Source organism: Gobio gobio (genome assembly GCF_949357685.1).
Source record: "Gobio gobio genome assembly, chromosome: 17".
Lineage (NCBI taxonomy): Eukaryota > Metazoa > Chordata > Actinopteri > Cypriniformes > Gobionidae > Gobio > Gobio gobio.
In genome coordinates, this window is record NC_137110.1 from 44,706,953 (window position 1) to 44,731,040 (window position 24,088).

Consider the following 24,088-nt stretch of genomic DNA (forward strand, 5'->3'; position numbering starts at 1 on the left):
TTAAATCAAAAAGTCATGAGAAATACAAATTCCGTTAGGTCAGGTGTGTCCAAAACCGACTGGTACTGCTAAGTGCACTCCAGCAGTTTATTTCTTCGTATACTCAAGTTTCTGGATAATTGCACATCTAGCTGAACAATTTAATGAATAATACGTTCTGATTGCACTGATAACATCTTTTACCCTATTTTGAGTCCATGCATAATCTCTACATTGTTCCACATGAATATTTAGCAGGGCACTCATGCGTAGTTCTGTAGGAAGCATATTCATTACCATTGGTAGTTTTAGTGTATAGCAAAACATTGACCTAGAAAAATTAGTTGGCCCTGATGCATTGACTACTGATCACATGTTCATGTGCACTGCAAAATAATTAAAATGTCTTGTTCTTAAGTAAAATGTCCTAAATGTCCTTCACTTCAGAAGCTACCATTTCAAAATTTATTAAAGGTCCCATGGCATAAAATTTTCATTTTATGAGGTTTTTCAACATTAATATGAGTTCCCCTAGCCTGAATATTGTCCCCAAGTGGATAGAAATGTTGATCGATGTAAAACCGAGTTCTGGCTGTCTTTCTCTGCCTTTGAGAAAATGACAGGCCAGACGAGCCAATCCTGAAGTCTCCTGGTTTGACGTCCAAGCAGGAGCGGTTACCTCCCTTTCCTCCGCCCAGAGAATCTGGCACGCCCATGCAAGCGCTCGAGAGATCATTACTTGTGAACGAGTGAACGCTGGCAGTTTCTCAGTGTTTGGATGTACAAATGAAAACAGAAGTCTTTTTTCAGTTCCTTCTGATCTGTGATCATTGATTTCTTATGTGTAGCTAATTATTTATTATTCGTGCACACGCAGCGGCTTCTCTCTCTCCCGACAGAACGGTGTTTTCGTGTTTTCTATCTTGTGAGTCAGTGTTTTTGTATGTCCTCGTCGCGTCTATCTGTTCTACAATGTGCATACAGTCATGAGTTTCTGCTCAACATCGGCAGAGTAACATCTTTAGAGATAAACCTCACACACGCCGAAGCTCGGCCTTCAACATCCCCGACCCCCAGTACTGCATCTGCCCACAGCGGAGGAGCCAAACACGGCCAGAGATTAAGCAGAAGGAGGGTAAGCGTGAGCGTATCCGGCTAGGCTAGCCAGCTTTCCCCACAATAAACTGGATTACATTCGATTACTGCTGTTGTGTCTTTGTTTGCGCTGTGTAAGTTACTCAATGCGCGTCACTGACGCTATTCATATGATTGGAACATATCTAGAAATAATGCTATACTCAACACTTACTAACTCGTTCATCTCGCTGTAATGGTACATTGCATGTGTTACAAAGTTGGTAATAATGATGAAGACGGACTCGGCATGACTGGGACTCGTGTTTATTCAGAACTCTCAGATACAAACACAATAAACTCGCGCTGACAGACAGCGCTCTCATAACTCAGTAAGTTACTATAAATAAGTTTGTTAGCAATCGCTCCGTCTCCGTGATGTCCGGTTCGCGAACGAATCATTCTTTTGAATCGGTTCTTTTTAGTGAACCGAATCAGTTCACCAAATCGGACTGAATCGTTCTAAACTGTTCGCGTCTCGAGTCAGCGCTGATCCATAATTTACTAAAGTTACTAACTTTCTGACATGAGTGACAGCCCCTCTGACTAGAAATAAACTAATAACCTGAAGTATATGCTGTAACAGTTCACCCTGAACTGAGACATGCTGAGAGAACTGATGAGAAGTGAACTACGGTCCATCCGTCTCTGGCAGACTCGTGCCTGCTCGTGCCTCGTTAAACCACGCCCCCTCCGCTAATTTAAAATGCAAAGATGTCAGCCAATCACAACAGTGGGCGTTTTTACTGAAGTCTCACAGCAGACACGCCTCTTGAAGCAGGGCATTCAGCCAGAGGGCAAACAGCAGTATAGAAAAAATGCCTTTTATTTCTAAATTATGACATTTTATGATGTAAAAGTCATACTAACAATATAAGTACACCTCAGGAAACATTATAAAATAATAGAAAAATGCCATGCCATGGGACCTTTAAAGCATTTTTTTAAGAGAATGTATATTGAATTTCTTTTAGACAAACATTTTTTGAAGGATATTACAGCCATTTTCCATACAACGAAAGTGAAAAGTGACCAGGGCAAAACTATAACAGGATCATAAAATACGTATATTTATATAGAACTATATTCTTGCCTGCCCAAGCCTTGAGAAACCTTTCTATAGACCTGCGTGAGGTCAAGACAGAAATTTAAGTTATGAGTTGTATGAGTACAAATGATCATTTTATGTTGTTTTGGTAGATAGGAGATTGACAGCACCAAAATATTGGGCTTTTGCTTAATTTCAAGCATAAACTTTACAAAATATTGGAACTACTGCTATTTTTCAGTGTTCACAACAAGAAGGAATTACCAGGAAAATGTCACCAATTAAAAGTTTCACTGTGCTGATGTAATAGCTTCCCCAGACCTGCCCTTTAAGAACCCTGATGAAAGCTTTTTCCAAAAGTCTTCTATATTGGAAATTTTTCACATATGGTCATTTTTCATTTTTCACATATAATGTTTTTGTACTGTGGCCTCTTTCAGCAGGATAATGAGCCCTGCCACAAAGCAAAAATGGTTCAGGAAAGGTTTGAGGAGCACAACAACGAGTTTGAGGTGTTGACTTGGCCTCCAAATTCCCCAGATCTCAATTTAATCGAGCATCTGTGGGATGTGCTGAAAAAACAAGTCCGATCCATGGAGGCCCCATCTCGCAACTTACAGGACTTAAAGGATCTGCTGCTAACATCTTTGTGCCAGGTACCACAACACACCTTCAGGGGTCTAGTGGAGTTGATAGGTCAGGGCTGTTTTGTCAGCAAAAGGGGTCATAATGTTATGCCTGATCGGTGTATATACTTGAAAAACAACCATGCATTATTATCGTTGAAGTTTAGCTTGATTTGTCCATTTTAGTGAACAATTTGAGGTGAGGTTCAACAAGTTTCCCGTGCAGACAATCTCAAGCTATTGTGTGGGCGATATGGTGTTACAGTTTTAATCATACCTTCAAATTCACACCTCATTCTAGTTTCTTTTCAAGTCATCTGAGAAGAGTGGACATCCACTTCAAGGAAATACTCCAAGCTTTTCCTCTAGTAAAAGTCTTCTGTCTTGTGCACCCAGCTCAGGGTATTTCTGATTGATTCCACATAAAAATAAGTGTGTCTAGGACAGCTAATGGACCAGCGGCTGCTGAATGATGATTTAAATCAAGACACTGAGTTCGGATGGCTCTCTGAAAGAGCCTTGAGGTTACGAACACTTTCAGAGAGCAAGTTTTCCACCGTGTCCTTGTCCAACTCTGCAAGGTTGGCGTTTCTCAAATTGCACACTGTCTTCACTCTAGTGACTTACCGATGCTAGATATGAGAGAAACAGAGAGCGAGGGCTGACAGAATGGGGTTGAAGGGTCATGTCGAGGAGACTAATTGAGCTGACAGAGGGAAGTCTCTGCTTTGGTATCACATTTCAATGGTGACCTGTCAGAATCGCTGAGACTCTACAAGGGCCATAGAGCCACTTTCTGACAGCACCAAATCTTTTTGAGTAAACTTTTTGGTTTAAAAGTTATTTTATCCCAAAGCTTCAGCCAAAAACTGAAACTGTTTTATCGATGTACTGAATTCCTTTAAACGCTTTCTTCCATCTATCTATCTATCTATCTATCTATCTATCTATCTATCTATCTATCTATCTATCTATCTATCTATCTATCTATCTATCTATCTATCTATCTATCTATCTATCTATCTATCTATCTATCTATCTATCTATCTATCTATCTATCTATCTATCTATCTATCTATCTATCTATCTATCTATCTATCTATTTCTAATCCATCCATCTATTATTTCTATCCATCTATGTAATCTATTTATCTGCTTCTGTCTGTTCTCCAAAATGTTATCAAATGTATATTTATCCATCCATCCATCTAAACTTTCAAACTATTTCACACTATTTCAAACTTAGCCACAGTTTGTTCACAAACTATACTCATCTAGTTTTACTTATTTTGCTTCCGTTATGTGACATATTTTCTTGTGATATTCAATAAGAGAAATGTAGGAATGGATTTTTTTTTTCATCAGAAATCAATTGGAATATACACTAAAGCCGCGTTTCCACCGCAGGAACTTTACCCCGGAACCAGGAACTTTGGGGGGGAACTCGGTGTGTTTCGACCGCAGGAACCAGGGTCTAAATGAAGTTCCGGGTAAATATTTCCCCCTCCAAACGGCCCTGCTTGCGAGGTGGGACTTTTCAAAAGTTCGCGAACTTTCGGGGGTGGGACTTGGGCGCTGAACATGCTGATTGGTTGAGCTCTCGCAGCTATTTTTTTTTTCCACCGCCATAATTACAAGTCTTTTGCGAGGTGGGTTTCGTGGGTTTTGCGTTCAGTAAATATTTTTTTTGCAACAATGGAGTTCAACAAAAAATTCGACCGATGGACCGACGACGAGGTTCAGGCTTTATTGAGCATATATGCGGAGGAGGACATCCAGCGGGAACTGGAAACGGCGACCCGTAATGAAAAGGTATACCTGAAGATATCGGCTCGGTTCCAGTCACACTGGAAAACAGTGCAGAGAGAAGTTGAAGAAATTAAGACAAGATTACAAGAAATTAAAGGATCATAACAACCGGAGCGGTTCCGACCGGCGTATCAACAAGTGGTATGACCGCCTGGACGCATTGCTGGGACACAGACCGTCCTTTTCTAGGGCAGCGGTAACGAAAGACTCGGCTAGTGCGTTGTTGGAAACCATCCAGGAATCCGAAGGTAAAGGTAAGGTAAATATATCATCTTGGTATCATCTATTAAACTCGTTGCCGTGTTTAAACACGTTGCAGTAACTTTTTTCAACGTGCTTTTCCAGACGTAACGAGTGGCCCTGATGAATCGCAGGCAACGGAGACCAGCGTGTTTTCCCCCGCGGTCACCAGTACGTTATAAAGCTGACAAAAATGTGTATATATTTAAAAACTGATGTGTAATCCTTAATGGTTTTGTTGTTTTTAATTGTAAACTTAAATTGCCCATGATAAAAATTGCACACTGGGCATTGTTCAAGCTGGGCAAACAATTGTTCATTATTTGTAGTGAAAACACTTTAAATAATTAATTGATGGTTTCTATTGTTTCATGGTTGCCTTGTGTATTAATTTCCATGTGTTTCTGTGCAATTTTTCTACTTAGAGAAAAGGAAAAGGGACTGTGACTTTTTTGATGCACTGAGGGAAATGGAGGATGCTAACCGGGCCGTCCTGCAGCATGGACAAGAACTGACCAATATATGCAGCTGTTACTGGATGGCCAGGCCGAGGAGAGATGAGGAGGCAAGAGCTGGCATTCCACCAGTCAGAAGCGGAAGAAAGCAGACGGCAGCAGAGGGACAGTTTGTCCAGTCGTTCAAGAAGTAGCCACAATGACCAGCCGCTTGAATGAAGCATTTGCTCTACCACACTTGTACTATATATATTGTACGTATTGGCACAGCTCTTGGAAAGGTTACTGAAAAATACACTTTTTTTTATATTGTTGTTTTCACATTTTATATTTTCATTTTATTGTTCTAGTAATTTATTTGTCTTTGCACACTTTTATTTTAATTTTGTAAGAACTAATCTGTCTAAAATAAAGTAAAATGTGTAAAATGTCACTGTGTCTTTAATTTCCACATTCTAACTATATAACCACATTCTAATTGTATTCATATAGTGTCGGAAGCAAATAAAAGGGCTGCTGCTCGCAAGTCTTTCTGAATATGCACATAAACATATCTAGAAAACCCAAATATTATATTTTTAAATGTATAACTATGTGAATGTAGTATAATAACTTATAACCACAACTTAAGTGAAGCCATAAGTGTGGTCCTGCTTCATTTCAAATTTGAGGAAGAAGTCTCTAAAATTATGCATTTAATGAAGCATATTGTAATACTAGTCATGTGAATTTTTTTTTTTTGTGAATGTTAAGAGATGTTATTGTGATAAAAAATAAAATACTTGCAGTCTAGTACCTAATCTTTCAACTGCTTAATTCAGTCTATTGTTTTCATTCAATTAACTTTTCACACATCTGTCATGACTGAAACCTCATTATCCTTTTATAGAAAATGTTTTGTTTTGGAATTGAGCTATTACAACACATTCAGATTTTGGATTGCCCATCATCCCATTTTGCATTAAAATGGTCAAACCAGGTGAAAGTGCACGTTTAAATAAACAGTGTTGGTAATGTGTGTACATAATCAGCAAAAGCAGCGCTGCTTGCATCACCTACACTTGTTATTGTTGCAGACAGTATCGCGCAAAAGTGATTACTGTCCGTCGGTAACTGGGAGAAGCAGTCGCGCGCATTCCCACGTCACCGGACTAATTTGCCTATTCTCCCCGGTACTTTAGACCGCGGTGGAAACGCAGATTGTAGCAGGTCTGGGGGAGAAAAAGTTCCTGGGAAAAAAGTTCCTGGTACAAATAGTTCCGGGTAATTTCGGTGGAAACACGGCTTAATTCCCAAAAGTATTGGGACACCCCCTCCAAATAATTGAATTCAGGTGTTCCAATCACTTCCATGGCCACAGGTGTATAAAATCAAGCACCTAGGCATGCAGACGCTTCTACAAACATTTGTGAAAGAATGGGTTGCTCTCAGGAGCTCAGTGAATTCAAGCGTGGTTCAGATTAACTCAAGAACAGTGTGCAGAAGTCGCCAACTCTCTGCAGAGTCAATAGCCACAGACCTCCAAACTTCGTGTGGCCTTAATATAAGCTCAAGAACAGTGCGTGGAGAGCTTGGTGGAATGGTTTTCCATTGCTGAGCATCTGCATTCAAGCCTTACATCACCAAGTGCAATGCAAAGTGTCGGATGCAGTGTTGTAAGCACGCCGCCACTGGACTCTAGAGCTGTGGAGACGTGTTCTCTGGAGTGACCAATCACGCTTCTGTCTGGCAATCCGATGGACGAGTCTGGGTTTGGCGGTTGCCAGGAGAATGTTACTTGCCTGACTGCATTGTGCCAAGTGTAAAGTTTGGTGGTGGGGGATTATGGTGTGGGGTTGTTTTTCAGGGGTTGGGCTTGGCCCCTTAGTTCCAGTGAAAGGAACTCTTAATGCTTCAGCATACCAAGACATTTTGGACAATTTCATGCTCCCAACTTTGTGGGCACAGTTTGGGGATGGACCCTTCCTGTTACAACATGACTGCGCACCAGTGCACAAAGCAAGGTCCATAAAGACATGGATGAGTGAGTTTGGTGAGGAGGAACTTGACTGGCCTGCACAGAGTCCTGACCTCAACCCCATAGAATTCGAGCAGACTGTGAGCCAGGCCTTCTCGTCCAACATCAGTGCCTGACCTCACAAATGCGCTTCTAGAAGAATGGTCAAAAATTCCAATAAACACACTCCTAAACCTTGTGGAAAGCCTTCCCAGAAGAGTTGAAGCTGTTATAGCTGCAAAAGGTGGGCCAACTCCATATTAAACGCTACGGATTAAGAATGGGATGTCATTAAAGTTCATATGCATGTAAAGACAGGCGTTCCAAAACTTTTGGCAATATAGTGTATACTGATAAATCATTCACAATACGGCCAGGGACATGTAAGAAAGTAAACAGGGTTGATGATTCAACATCAATTTAAATATATTTGTTTATAATTATAACTTTAAATATTAATTGCATACATTCAGTTAATTTACATCTACAACATGAACATTTAAAGCAGGTGAATTTAGGTTTGTTGTCGATAGCTTGACTGTTGGGTCAGTTGTGTTCATTCACCCCAGCATGAAACATTAATGATTTTGTTCCTGCCGCAGCAATAATTCATGTAACAGACTTTTAAAATGCAGCTCTAAATGTTTGATAATGGCTGAAACGGTGCTCGCGGCCATTGGGGAATATGGTAACTGGGGTATTTCTTTATCCAGTAACCCCTGTACTAACCCAGATTACAGCATGTTTACTAGTGCTGAGGAGATGCAGACATATTCATTTTAAACCAAGGCCGCTGATTAGCATATGAAAAGCATCGTCTATTAACTAAGTTTACATACCTGATGTGATAATGCGTTTTGTTCAGTCTGGTATTATTTATTCAAAAATCAAAAAAGAAAAATAGGTTCTTTCTCCTACACAGCAATGATATTTTTTTTTGTTTCGATTAAGTCTCCTGCTTGAGAAAAAGAGCCTAGTAATCTTCATTACTGTTTCTGAAGAGATCTCAATAATGTCTCAAACTATGCTCAAATTTCCCAATATACAAAAATCTTTTTATAGATTTATAGATCTGTACTCTTACTCAGTGTTGGGTGTAACTAGTTACTTAGTAAATAGCTAGTTACTGTAATTTAATCACTTTTCCCTATATGCTGTGTATAGAATGTAGAACGATTATATACTATAATGGAATTAACATAAAAATGTAAAGTCTAACTTTAAACTGCATGTTTTTTTGTATCCTTCTCACATTTGTAATACTTTGGTCAGTTAAAGGTGAACTATGTAAAACTTTCCGTCCACTAGAGGTCGCCTATTCAAAATGCAGCGGGACTTTTATTATGCCACAGTCGCCGGCGCCATTTCCGCTTTCTCTGTCATGAGTATGAGGTAACGCAGCTCTGTTTATCATATTAGATACATCTGAGTGTATTGAAAATTATGTTATGACATTCCTCTGTGCGTTCGCTCGACGGCTGCTATGACACTTGTTCACACTGCAGTGAGAGTAAAGCGTTTCTGCAAAATAAAACCGGGGGTAACGCAGATATGGCGCAATTGACAGGCGACTCCCTCACACGTCCCGGTTCCTTGGTTAAAATAGCAATTTTTTCATGATTTACAAATAGCTGGGAACATTTGGGATATTGTATAACTGAACAAATAAAATATATAACACTGGCCTAGTGCTTTTTAAATAAAGATTTTTTGCTTTTTAAATAATCTCCCTCATCAGTATCATCTGCTCAGCATCCCAGATAGTATAGAAGAACTCGATGTTGCAACAGAAACTATTGACTCTCTCTTTTCCAGTACTTTAGACACAGTTGCTCCTCTGCGCTTAAAGAAGATTAAAGAAAATAGTCCAACGCCGTGGTACAACGAGCACACCCGGGCCCTTAAAACAGCAGCCAGAAAAATAGAGCGCAGCTGGAAGAAAACAAAATTAGAGGTATTTCGTAATTCGTGGAAAGAGCACATGATCACATACAGAAAGGCCGTAAAAACTGCTAGATCTGCTTATTTCTCAACTCTCTTGGAAGAAAACAAACACAACCCAAGGTATTTATTCGATACAGTGGCTAAATTAACCAAAAATAAAGCTTCAACTTCTGATGATTGTAAACAGCACAGCATTAATGACTTTATGAACTTCTTCACATGTAAGATTGATAATATTAGGAAAAAATGTTTAACCATGCAGCCGTCTACTACAGTATCACATCAGACAGAGTATTGTAGTGTCACTGAGGAAAAATTACACTCATTCACTGCTATAGGAGAAGAAGAATTGGCTAAACTCGTTAAATCATCAAAATCGACAACATGTATGCTCGACCCTATACCGACTAGGCTATTAAAAGAGATGCTACCAGAGGTCATAGATCCTCTTCTTAATATCATTAATTCTTCTTTGTCATTAGGATATGTACCGAAAACTTTTAAGTTGGCTATTATTAAACCACTTATTAAAAAAACGCAACTTGATCCTACAGATTTAGTCAATTATAGACCAATCTCAAATCTACCCTTTCTGTCAAAAATACTTGAAAAGGCAGTGTCTTCACAATTATGTTCCTTTTTAGAAAGAAATGGTATCTGTGAGGATTTCCAGTCAGGATTTAGACTGTATCATAGCACTGAGACTGCTCTCACCAGAGTTACAAATGATTTACTCTTATCATCCGATCGTGGCTGTATCTCTCTATTAGTGTTACTCGATCTTAGCGCTGCATTTGATACTATCGACCACAACATTCTTTTGAATAGACTCGAAAATTATGTAGGTATTAGTGGAATTGCATTATCATGGTTTAAATCATACCTATGCGACCGTTATCAGTTTGTAGTAGTAAATGAAGAGATGTCACACCGATCGCAAGTTCAGTATGGAGTACCACAAGGCTCAGTGCTAGGACCGCTACTCTTCACCCTGTACATGCTACCACTGGGAGATATCATTAGGAAGCATGGCGTTAGTTTTCATTGTTATGCTGACGATACTCAGCTCTATATTTCTTCACGCCCTGAAGAAACTTACCAATTCACAAGATTAACGGAATGCATAGCTGATATAAAACATTGGATGACCGGTAATTTCCTGCAACTCAATTCAGAAAAAACTGAATTTTTAATTATTGGACAAAAAAGCTCCACAAGTAGTAACCTAGAATACTGTCTAACACTTGATGGCTGTTCTGTCAAGTCCTCGTCGTCAGTGAGGAACCTGGGTGTGCTCTTTGATACCAATCTTTCGTTTGAAAGCCACGTTTCTAGCATCTGTAAAACTGCTTTCTACCATCTTAAAAATATATCTAAATTACGGCACATGCTCTCAATGCAAAATGCTGAACAGTTAGTTCATGCGTTCATGACCTCAAGGTTAGATTATTGTAATGCTCTACTGGATGGTTGCCCTGCTCGCTTAATAAATAAACTCCAGCTGGTCCAAAACGCAGCAGCTCGAGTTCTTACTAGAACCAGGAAGTACGACCATATTAGCCCAGTTCTGTCAACACTGCACTGGCTGCCTATTAAACATCGCATACATTTTAAAATCTTACTTATTACTTACAAAGCACTAAATGGTTTAGCTCCCCAATACTTGAGCGAGCTCTTAACATATTATACTCCATCACGTCTACTGCGGTCTCAAAATTCTGGCCAGTTGATAATACCGAGAATATCCAAATCAACTGCAGGCGGTCGATCCTTTTCCTACTTAGCTCCAAAACTCTGGAACAGTCTTCCTAACATTGTTCGGGAAGCAGACACACTCTGTCAGTTTAAATCTAGACTAAAAACACATCTCTTTACTGTGGCATACACATAAAACACTTTTTCAATGAAATGATTGTTAGGCTGCATTAACTAGGTCAGCTGGAACCAGGAACACTTCCCATAACACCTGATGTACTCGTTACATCATCAGAAGAATGGCATCTACGCTAATGATAGTCTCTCTGTTTTATCCCGAGGTTTACTGCAGTCAGCCGGATCCGGGCCGTATCCAGTTCAGATGGTGGACCTGCGCCCAGAGAAGACCAACACAGGACCCCGAAGTGTCTGCAGAGACCGTGATTAGACTCCCGCTGCAACTGCCTCATCGACACGGCATCTCAATAAACTCGTCTCCGGCGTGTTGACTCAGATTGTTCGAATATTACAATTAAATAATACTTAAATTGATATGTCATCCTCAATAAACCCGTCTCCAGCGTGTTGCTTCCGATCATTCGAATATTGCACTTTAATAATTATTTAATCAACATCATCCTCAATAAACCCGTCTCCAGCATGTTGCCCCCGGTCCCTCAAATATTCTGATCTATTATGACCTCCGAGCTGTAAAGCTGCCAGAATAATAATAATAATAATACGCTGTTTGTTAATTGGCCAGAGGAGAACTGGCACCCCGACTGAGCCTGGTTTCTCCCAAGGTTTATTTTTCTCCATTAGGTCACCTTCATTAGGTCACCTCCATTAGGTCACTTTCATTGCAAAGACACTCGAGCGAGTTGTTTTTAACCAGCTCTCTACGTTTCTTGAACAGAACAACCTCCTGGATATCAACCAATCTGGCTTCAAAAGTGGCCACTCAACTGAGACTGCCCTGCTCTCGGTTACCGAAGCACTGAGACAGGCAAGAGCGGCTTCCAAATCCACAGTACTTATCTTACTGGATTTGTCTGCTGCTTTTGACACAGTTAACCACCAGATACTCCTGTCAACTCTCATGGAGATGGGCATCTCAGGAACTGCTCTCCAGTGGCTCAAGTCTTACCTCTCAGGTAGGTCCTTCAGAGTGTCATGGAGAGGTGAAGTGTCTAAGTCACATCATCTAGCCACTGGAGTTCCACAGGGCTCAGTGCTTGGACCACTTCTCTTCTCCATCTACATGTCATCACTGGGAACTGTCATTCAGAAACATGGCTTTTCCTATCATTGCTACGCTGACGACACTCAACTCTACTTCTCATTTCAACCAGATGATCCCACGGTTGGTGGTCGTATCGCTGCCTGCCTAACAGACATTTCTGCCTGGATGAAGGAACATCACCTGCAACTCAACCTTCCAAAGACAGAACTGCTTGTGGTCTCAGCCAACCCAGCACTTCATCATAATCTCTCCATTCAGCTAGGATCATCAACCATAACTCCGTCCAGGACAGCCAGGAATCTTGGAGTTGTGATTGATGATCAGCTAAAATTCACTGACCACATTACTGCAACATCCCGGTCCTGCAGATTTGCGTTATACAATATTAGGAGGATCAGACCCTTCCTATCAGAGCAGGCCACACAACTCCTGGTCCAAGCTCTTGTTCTCTCCAGACTGGACTACTGTAATGCTCTTCTAGCGGGCCTTCCGGCATGCACTATCAAACCCTTGCAACTGATCCAGAATGCAGCGGCGAGGGTGGTCTTTAACGAGCCGAAGAGAGCGCACGTCACGCCTCTCTTCATCAGTCTCCACTGGCTGCCAATAGCTGCTCGCATCAAATTCAAGTCACTGGTGCTCGCCTTCAAAGCAACCACTGGCTCTGCACCAATATACCTAAACTCGCTTGTTCAGACTTACACACCCTCCAGGAGCTTACGGTCTGCCAGTGAACGACGCCTTGTAGTGCCATACCAAAGAGGCATGAAATCACTCTCACGGACCTTTTCCTGGACTGCCCCCACCTGGTGGAATGACCTGCCTATCTCAATTCGAGCCGCCGAGTCTGTAGCCATTTTCAAAAAACGGCTAAAGACACGTCTTTTCCTGCAGCACCTAACCAATCAAGAATAGCACTTAACATTCCATTCGATTCATTTTCTGTCTGTCTAATTTATTTAAAAAAAAAAAAAAAAAAAAATTGTCGTGTGTTCTGTGTTAGATTAACTGAGACTTGTTACAGCACTTGCATACTGTAGCCCTTGACCGTTCTAGTTGCTTCTATTGCTCTCATTTGTAAGTCGCTTTGGATAAAAGCGTCTGCTAAATGACTAAATGTAAATGTAAATGTAAATGTAATGGGGTTTTGGTTTCCTTGCCACTGTTGCCTCTGGCTTGGCGTGCTCAGTTGGGGACACAACATTTTTCAACTAAACATCGAAATAAATCTAAATAATAAACTAAATTAACCATTTAAACTAAATTACTGATCGAATTATTGATCTAAAGCCCACACTGTCACTGTATGATAATTGAAATGAACTGATGACATCAGCGTTTTTTCCAGAATGGCTATACAGCTGAATAAAATTATGCTGCATTATTTTCCTGTTTAACACTGTAAAGCTGCTTTGAAACAATCTACATTGTTAAAAGCACTATATAAATAAAGTTGACTTGACTTGACTAGTGGTTTTTGGATATTTTACTGCAATAATGTTACATAGTGCACCTTTGATACGAATAATTTATGTAGTTTTATATTATTTATTTGAATTAATTAAAAGAGACGTTTCATGTCTATCCTTGAATCACTTACCTAGTCGAGGTTGATATAGGATTTAAAAAGTAATTTCTTTTTGGAGAGTCATTTTAACAGTCATCTAATTACACTATTGAATATGTAATTCGTAACTAGTATTAATTACTTTTTTTTTAGAGTAACTTACCCAACACTTACTGTGTGTCAACAATCTCATTTGTATCTTTTTGTTATGTGAGAACATTTATTTATACTTTGTAGCAAATGAAAGCATTTGAGATTTACAGTTTTTCTCTTCTGGGAAAACAGGTTGTAAATATTGAATTCTCATATTTTGGTCTGTATGGGGGCATATATAGAGTAAAAATTGTCCAATAAAAACGTCTGTATAATGGCTGTAACACGAACAAAAGGCTCTAAGAAGAAATGAAAGTAAAATGTGCTCCTCAAATCATTTCATAATGTTTCTGATGACAAATAACTTCACAAAGAGCTGAAGAGAGCCAGTGGAGAAATCACACGCAGAGGTAATTATGACAAGGCTAGAGGTTATGCTGTTATTAATGAAATATGAGGACGGTGTGTCCAGATGTATGAAAGTGTGGTACTGGAGCTCTGCATCACCTCAAATAAAACCTGCTCATGCTGGCAATATGAAAATGTCCGCTCATGCTTAGACTAGACATACTGATAAGACTACAGTTTCAGACCATACATTACAAATCATTCCTAGGAGAATTACTGATTGCCATGAAAAAGGTCTCCAATTCAATTTCAAACCATCCAAAAGCCACCTACATAATACTTCAAGGCTCAATAATTAAGAATCCAAATTTATATGCAGGGATTCATTATATATACCGTTCATTAAGGATAAACTACGCATGAACAAAACAAAGGCAGACTTTTTGTAAATCATAACAGGTGATCAATCCAGAAGACTCGCTATCGCCCTCTAGTGCCCTACACTTACATTACTATTTACACCACAACAATTACATTTTCAATCAATCAGTGTTATTAATTGTAACGTGAATAAACAGACTTAAAACAGACAAAGCCACAGGAAACCAAGTTTTCAGAAGGACGAAAAAAAATATTAAACATCAAGGATAACAATCTCCTGAAACAACTTTTTCTGAAACTCAGTTACGAGCGTAAGCTATCTTTATACGCGGTTTTGCTCGTAAACATTGTCATATTCAGCGCACTGACTGTTAGGAAACCCACAACAATGATCTTACCTCTCTAGTCAGCTGAATCCAGGGGTGATTTCGGAGTATGTGATGTTCAGAAGACTCCGTTGAGGTCTGTGAAAGCATCTGTGCTCTCGCCGACAGCACCGCCTCACACCGGGACGGGACGAATCCTACTACTGCTGCTGCTGCTGCTTACCGCTTGGCTCATGAATATTAATTAGGTCCTGTTGCCATTGCTCCGTAACGTGCCTATAAGGAAGGTTTTCTCATGAATATTAATGTTTTATGCTGGCGTACGGTTTGGCTCATGAACAGTAACAAACCATTAGAACTAATAAATTCAACTCTGGGACAAGAAAATATGGTAGCACTAAACTAACACAGATCATTACAAATAAAAATGCTTCTACTAGACTGCAGGACTCAAAGACTATCTCGAAGTATCACAAAGTTCCCTTTGTGGAACAGGCTTTAGGTGAATTCGGGGTGATAGGGACACATTTTACCATTGAGATGACTTGGAAAAATTAATAATATGTTTGGGTTTTTTTAAAATCAGGGTTAGAAAAAAACACTCCCATATAAATTTAACTTTAAAATGCTCAACATAAAAATGCATGTCCATATTATTAATGCCCATTGATTGACCATGTTAATGCTAAACTAGATTTAAAAAAAGTTTGTAGACAAACTTTAAGTTGGCTTGAAAAAGCCTAGCCAGAAAGACTGAAATAGTTTTAAAAGTTTGAAGTTTGAAATAGTTTGTTTTAATTTAGTAGTTTTGATAAATAGAAAGATGTGGTTGCTATGCGGTTGCTAGGGTACTCGGGTGGTTGCTAAGGTTTTGCTACGTGTTTGCTAGGGTACTCGGTTGCTAAATGTTCCTATGTGGTTGTAAGGTCACTTGAGGTGGTCACTATGGGTGTTGCTATGTGGTTGATAAGGTACTCGGGGTGGTTGCTATGTGTTAAACATTCCGTCAAGGAAAGTCTATGGGATTTTTCAGAGTTTTGATCAGCATTTTTAGGAAAACCGTAAGTCGGATCAGTCTGAAAAGATAAATCAACTCGAGTCATAACAGTCTGAAGGCCTAGTCTGAGTTTGGTGGATGTAGCAATTAGAAATTTGGTCTAAGAAGAATAAAAATAATATGCTTAAGTACAATATCAGTTAATAGGGAAAAAAGGCAACTTAAAGGTGTCATGAATTGGCTAGGTCAACTTATGACGTTCGCATGGTTTTTAATTTTTTTTATTACTTGGCCCACCCGATCGGTGGATACACACACACACACACACAGAGGGGTTTTTGTGAAATGTGGGGACATTCCATAGGCGTAATGGTTTTTATACCGTACAAACTGTATTTTCTATCCCCCTACACTGCCCCTGCCCCTAAACCTACCCATCACAGGAAACTGCACAGTTTACTTTCTGTGAAAAAAAACTCATTCTGTATGATTTATAAGCATTTTGAAAAGTGAGGACATGGGGAACGTCCTCATATTTTACCCTCTTTTTGTAATACCTATGTCATACTCATGTCATTATAGACATTTGTGTCCTGATATTTCCAAAAACATGCCCACACACACAAGCCAAGTACGTTGCAGACAGAATGATCAAAATTTGGATTCTCCAGCCTGTGACAGCGTGCTAAGGTTTGTTCAGTTAGACACGAACACTTAATCAATACGATCTGTAACAATACTATCACATATTTTTTTTAAATGTTTACTCACATTAGTGTGTTTCTTCATTCATTAATGTAATTTCATCCTGTCTGCAAATCCAGTCTCTTGTTTACATCCGTGGTGAGTTTAAGGAACAAACGCGCAATGTCTTCCCCACGTGAGCTGGATGTGCATTAAAAATAAAGTTCACATGCATTCACAATAGTGGAATCCTAATGAAGCTTATGTGGTATGTTTATTGCTTAGAAGTTCGATGCGGTTTAGCTCTATGTAGGCCTATGTCATATCAGGCACGAGTCGGAGGGCGGGGCTACAGAATAAGGCGTTGTTCTTCTTCTGTTGTGGTTTCACCACACAATGACGTCAAGGTGTAGCCTAGAAATGTAGACACACCCTAGTGGCAGCAAATGTAATTTGCAGCCAGGGTCATCTAGCAACTCTCCGTTGGCTTGCGAGCTGGAAAAACCTAACTCTGGTCAGGCCAATCACATCGTGTATAGAGTCAGAGGGCGGGTTTAACATTATGACGGGACTCTGGAAGACTTGTTGTTAAGCTTTTCTTTGAGAAAAGAACAAAGAACGGCACTGAAGTTAGGATACGGCAAAAGTTTAACCTATCAACTAGCTTCGCTTCACCTTCTTCATTGCTCTGGTTGGTTGTAGCGCTATCATATTGCGTGCAGAGGGAATTTGAAAGACAATCGTCATCCAACGCCTCAGATTGAGCCCTGGCAATGGTGTGTTCCCAGACTCAACATCTTGATGTGGGTCTGGCTTGTCAGGCTAGTCAAGGTGTGGTATATTCTGAGATCGATCGCTTGCTGGGCCTGGTGTCAATAAAAGCATTTCTTTGACTTACAAGAAAGTTTTCAGCTCTGAAACTTACAGGATATTTGTATATTACCATATTACCATGACCTTTTATATATCAAAAGCTCAAGGGAAAGTTGATTTCTCAATTCAGGACCCATTTAATAAAAACATATATCACCACTCAGTGTTTAAAAAAAAAAAAAGCTTTAACAAAGAATGAGCAGGTTCAAAGGCTGAGAGATCATGTGAGGTTGGATAATGTGGTATTTGGCACAGGAACTGAGGCAGGTATAGTGGGGTTCAAACACTATTACAGGGAATTTGCCAACTGGAAAGTCATCAAGGCTCTTTTTACTGTGTAATCAGATGTTTTTAAAGGATTACGTGAACAAAAAGTCTGTGAAATTCTCAAAGGCAATAAGTATAGGCGAAGGTATAAGTATAGGCTTACAGATATGTTTTTCATTGTACTCTCTTAGGAATCATGTGCATATATGAGGAAGTGATTCCAAAAACATGCTGTAGTATAGATTACAGTACAACAAAAATCTGCCAATCAACAGAGAAATGTCAGTGATTATAAAACAGATACATTTGCACATGCATGAGACTGTAAAATATTGCAATATGACTGACAGATTCACTCTCCTGAGATTAGAAATCAGCAACTGTCCATCACAATAAGTACAAGCACTTGTTCTCATTTGAAATGGAAAGTATTAGTACGCCGGTATGCTAGTGGACGTTTTAGATTGAGCTTTCAATCATAGGTTGCCACCACAGGTGTATTGAATCTCACATTTCTGCAGTAAATCTTTGAATAATAATGAAGTTTACTCAAACGCCTGGAAAGCACATGCTGGGGTGAGAATAAACTCAATGCTACTGAGCCTTCAGAATTAAAAACAGATCTCTGTACGAACAGTCAATCAAAGGACAATCGACAGCCAGACCTTGTCTTTACATTATTTTAACTACAATTCATCACAGATCTGAAGTTGCTTTGAAGCTCATCTTTGATATCTGATTGATGATCTGTGTTGGTTTTTAAGCATGTATAAAACTCATCTGTGCCAGCATGTGTGTGTGTGTGTGTGTGTGTGTGTGTGTGTGTGTGTGTGTGTGTGTGTAGACACAAAGAAGGAGGAATCTAAAGGAGTGTATAACATAAAAAAGCATGTTTCCTGATCATATTTCACCCCAAAATCAAAAGAAAGAAATATATTTATATAAAGTAAGTGAGGGCTTGGATTTCAAGAGCATAATGCAAATTATGATTACTATAATGAGAAAAAACTATTACCATGGTCATATTTTTACAATAATATAAACTTTTTAAAATTATCGTTATAGGGAGAATTGGGAATAACGAGGAAATTGTCAGATGTATGTTCAGTTTGTTTGTGTTTTAGGTTATATTTACACGACAACGATAAAGATGACAGACACGTGTACAGGCGACAACTTGAAATCGACTAAAACGCTGTGTCATTCATGCCATGCCAGTAGTTGGCGATATCACTTTGTAAAGTAACAAAGTATGCCTATAGACTGAACACGTAATATACGCATGCGCATGACATCACCGTTTTCACCAAGTCGCATTTTTCTAGTTTACACAGAGACGATAATGTTGTCGTTTTTTCTAAAACGTGCACTTTGAAACCCGATTTCAAAAGCTTGCATTTTTAGGCTGCCAAGACGTTGTTGTGTAAATGAACGGCCAAAACACATACAAATATTTGGGTAAAATCTGGACTTACTGTGAACGATTCATCAGTGCATATATTCCAATTGATTTTCAAAGGAAAAAATCCAGTCCTGCATTTTTCTTTTTGAATATCATTAGGAAATATGTCACATAACGAGAGCAAAATAGGTAGAACTAGATGAGTACAGTTTGTGAACAAACGTTGATGTTGGCTTGAGAAAGCCAAGCCTGAAAGTTTGAAGTGATTTTAGTTTAAAATGGTGTCGTGTAAAGGCCCCTTAGTTTTGGTTTTCCCTGTCTGCCTGCCCGCCTGTTTCCCTAGTTTGGTTACTAATTATGTTATCGCACCTGTTTCCGTTTCTGTTGATTAGCTACCCTGTGTATTTATAGGCCCTATCCCAAATTACACATTAAACCCTCGTGGTCTTCCTCTGAGTCCACACTTTCACAACATAATGCCGCTTTGACTCCCGGGAAGAAGTCCGCTGTGTAACCCGCACCAGTGCGGGCTCGGCAGAAGTGCATATCGAGGGCGCATATCGACCTTGAGGGGGGCGCTCGCAAGCACCCTTCTGAGACCTAAAATGACAAATGGGTCAAAATGACAATACCCTGTGGTCATTGTAAATCCACAAGACCGAAAGTGCACATGAAGTGTGCCATTTGGGACAGGGCCTATCGTCCTCAGTTCTCGCGGTTCTGTTTTTGGTGCCGTCAATGTTTTACGTAGTACTTGTATCATTTTGGTTTCCTTAGTGATTTTCTGAATATTCCATGTTGGATTTTGGATTTATTAAAGACTGTTTGTTTGATACTCTCCTGCGTCGTGCTCCGACCACCCGTGGCAGAAAGACTCAAGAACCACGCAGTACCTATCAAATTTCCTTCATCCATATACTCAATCAAGAGCACTCAGATCAGCTGATTCTAGGCCAGGGCACGTCTCAAAAACAGAGGCAATCGTGCTTTTTCTGTTATTGGCCCCAAGTTGTGGAATAGTCTCCCAATTCATATTCAAACTGCTTCAACTCTGTTTTTAAGTCCACCCTTAAAACGTACTTCTTCTCCCTGGCATTTAATATTTAATATTTCCTGATTTACTGTGCAATGATCATTTATTTTAATGCACCTCATCTATTTTACAGTTTGTGCTTGATAGATTGTGTCTTATTTTTTGTATTCTTGCTTACTGTTTTGCTTTCATATTCTGTGCAGCACTTTGGTCGACTTTGGTCGTTTTTTAAATGTGCTATATAAATAAACATTGTATTGTATTGTATTGTGACTATAGAAACTATAGATTTATTATCTTCTCTATCGTTTCTCCCTCAATTATGTAAAAGATTAGCGATAAATGTTTAATATATGATTTCAACCAATAACCTGATTTAGAATATGAAAATTATTCTAAAAAGAATAATTATTCTATACACACTAAAAAATGCTGGGTTAAAAATAACCCAAGTTGGGTGGAAAATGGACTAACCCAGCAATTGGGTTGTTTTAACCCAGCGGTAGGGTTAAATGTTTGTGTAACACAACCCAATTGCTGCGTTAAAACAACCCAATTGCTGCGTTAAAACAACCCAATCGCTGGGTTAGTCCATTTTCAACCCAACTTGGGTTATTTTTAACCCAGCATTTTTTTAGAGTGTATATATATATATATATATATATATATATATATATATATATATATATATATATATATATATATATATATATATATATATATATATATATATATATATATATATATATATATATATATATATATGCCATAATCATTTTACATGCTATTTAGACCTTTTATTTAGTGCTTTTGGTTTTATAGTCATATCACAGTGGTTTTAATTCAAGACATATTTACATTAGATCTAAAGTGGTGACACAATACCAAACCTGCATCTTGGGCATCAGGTAAACTGTCTTCTTGGCATCTATTTGCACAGCTTTTGATTATTGCTTGTTATATATTTGCATTTGCCAGACCTGTGACCCATTTTTTTTATTGTAACCCACTAATTGAGAAAATGTAGTCAATGGAGATCTAGGAGTATTCACACATACAGGCACAGATATTCTTTTCTGCAATAATTGCGTTGGATGAGAAATTCTGATGGATGATTATTATAGGATGTCTGTCTCTGTACCCACACATAGAACTGATGCCCTTCTATTTTCAGTGTTGCAGTGATTAGCCTCTTTAATCAAAGCTGACGGAAAGAGCCAAAGAGAGATGTCGTATTGAAATACTGCACAGATGGATTGGAGCCGGAATATGTTTATGAGTGACGGAGGCGTGTTGGAGTGTGTGTGTGATTATGTGGGTGTGTCATTTCCAGTCTCTCGGTCACTGCCAGTAGAAAAGGGGAAAAAAATATCATTTATAGGAGTCAGTGTGATTATCATGATCTCATCGCGCACACACAAACTCTCTGTAGCTGAAGAGAAATGATGTAATTTATCTTCCTTGCACCCTCCTTCATCATTTCTTGGACTGAAGCTCCTAACTATGATTGTAATAGTTTATTGATCCCTCTCCAGGGATGTTTTTGATTACATTGTGTTAAACTGTGTGTTGGTGTTTAGATCTGACAGCACGCAGAAGTAGGGCACAGAGGGTCTAACAGTAGGCGTCATTAGGAGGTCAGCACTTATCATTCTCTCCTCCTCTGCACTTACAGGCATTAATATTACATGAGCATGAAAGATCGAGCGTTAGTCCTCGGAATGTATTCGCCACAGTTAACCGTGGTTCTCTAACCTTATGAAGTACATGGAGATTTATGAAAGTTCATTGTCACATGATTCAGCCAGTGCATTACAATTAGCCTTCAGGATCATTCAATGGACGAAGCTTTTTCAGGGTGAACTTGAGGTGCTGAGTTTTGAATATGCCCAAGCACATGTGATATTTGAGGAGCATACATTTTAGACTTAGAATATGGCACACGAGTCATATGGACTACTTTTGTGTTTGTGGTGCTTTTTCGACTCTTTTTTTGGACCTTGGCAGGCCTTGTTCACTATATATTTTCATTGCATGATAAAACACAGCTTGGATATTCTGTGAAACATCTTAAGCCTCATGCACACCGGGACGATTATCACGCTCGCTTATCGCCATTTTTTTTAAAATGTTTTTCGACGCGTCATTGTGTTCATACCCAAGCGATTTTCACTGGCGATCCGCAGAGTGAATGTGCAAATTCCCTCCCTGACAGTAGATGGTACTTTTGATTGCAGGTCGATAGTAGAAGCCTCAAGATGGAGAACCGTCGCCTCTTGGATCCCAGTCCATTGGATACCGGCGCCATGTCTGGCTGTGGCCTTGCGCATCACAAAGTCAATGGCCATGATAAAAAGTAGTGGTGATAGAATACACCCTTGTCGGACACCGGTTTCGACAGTAAAAGAGTTGGTAAAGCATGTATCGGTTTTGATACATCATGACAAGTTGAGGTAGAGATTGCAGAAAAGAGATTTTACTTTTTATTACCAGTGGATGACGATACTCAACACACTGTTCAACAACGTTCTGGAGGACGAAGAGTTGTTCACAACATGACAGACCTGCATGGAAACCAGCTTGTGCTTCTAGAAGTCGATTGTCCATGGCATGCTTTAGATATATATATATATATATATATATATATATATATATATATATATATATATATATATATATATATATATATATATATATATATATATATATATATATATATATATATATATATATATATATATATATTTTTATTTTATTTTTTTTATTCCTTAAGAAATTAATACTTTTTTATTAATCAAGGAGGTTTTTAATTGATCAAACTTGACAGTATATAACTTTGAACTTTCTATTCACTTTTTTAGGATATCACATGTAAAACTTAGCTATTTCTGTATGCAAAGATGTTAGCCAATCACAGTAGTGGGCGTTTACACTGAAGTCTCACAGCAGACACGCCCCTTCAAACAGAGAGTTCAAATCAGAGGACTACATTTCTAAATTAAGACAATTTTGATGTAAAAATCATACTAACATTATAAGCGCACCCCAGGGAACCACAAGGAAAATTAGCCTTTTCAGTCATTTATTTAACAGCAATAGATGTGAATGTCTTCTCTGGAAAAAGTAAGTACATCCTTGGCCTCAGTTGCTTGCCCCCTTTCACAGAAATAACTTCTTGTAGGCGTTTTGCATAATTGTCCTTCAATCTCTGCAAGGTGTTTGAGGGTTTTCTTGCATGTGCTGCCCTCAACATTTCAATGGGATTCAAATCTGGGCTTTGACTAGGCCATTAACTCTCCATTTCTTCATTTTGAGCCATTCATTATTGGATTTGCTAGTGTGCTTTGGATCATTATCCTGTTGAAAGGTCCCCTTTCGGTTCAATTTAAAATTTGGGGCAGATGGCCTCACACCATCTTTAAGCACTCGTTGATATGATGCTGAATTCAGTTGAGTCAATGAATGCAAGCTGTCCAGTCCCTGAGCCAGCAAAGAACCCCAAACCATAACATTTCCACCACCATGCTTCACAGTTAGTATGAGGTTCTTCTCCTGAAAAGCTGTCTTTGGCTTGTACCAAACATGTGTGCTGGTACTCCTCTATCTTTGATTTGTCTGTCCAGAGCTCATTACGCCAACAGGTCTGGTCTTTACCTACAGTATATGCTCATTGGCAAACTCTTGCTTTAATGTTCTTTTTAGAGAGCAATGGCAAAAAGGCTGGTCAAATTTCTGCAATCTCTTTCTGATCGTAGATGCATGCACTTTGACACCCACAGTTGCAAGACTTACTAGCAGATCCTGTAATGAATTGTTGGGGTCCTTGGAGACTTCTTTTTGTATCAGATCCACTGTTGGGCTGAATTTGCTGGGACAGCCAGTCCTGGACAAATTGGCAGTCATATGAAATCTGCGCCACCTGTAGATTATTTTCCTTACAGTGGAATG

The 24,088-nt window shown here is 39.2% G+C and overlaps 1 protein-coding gene across 1 annotated transcript in view; it reads right to left on the reverse strand.

Annotated features, from left to right (window-relative positions):
- The window catches only part of sema5bb (sema domain, seven thrombospondin repeats (type 1 and type 1-like), transmembrane domain (TM) and short cytoplasmic domain, (semaphorin) 5Bb), a 116,877-nt gene extending 101,801 nt beyond the window's left edge, over window positions 1-15,076 (reverse strand). Inside the window, exon 1 of the mRNA XM_079841124.1 lies at window positions 14,957-15,076. The gene's annotated coding sequence lies outside the window, so the exon portion shown is untranslated. The remainder of the gene's footprint in view (window positions 1-14,956) is intronic.
- Between the last annotated feature and the right edge of the window lie 9,012 nt (window positions 15,077-24,088).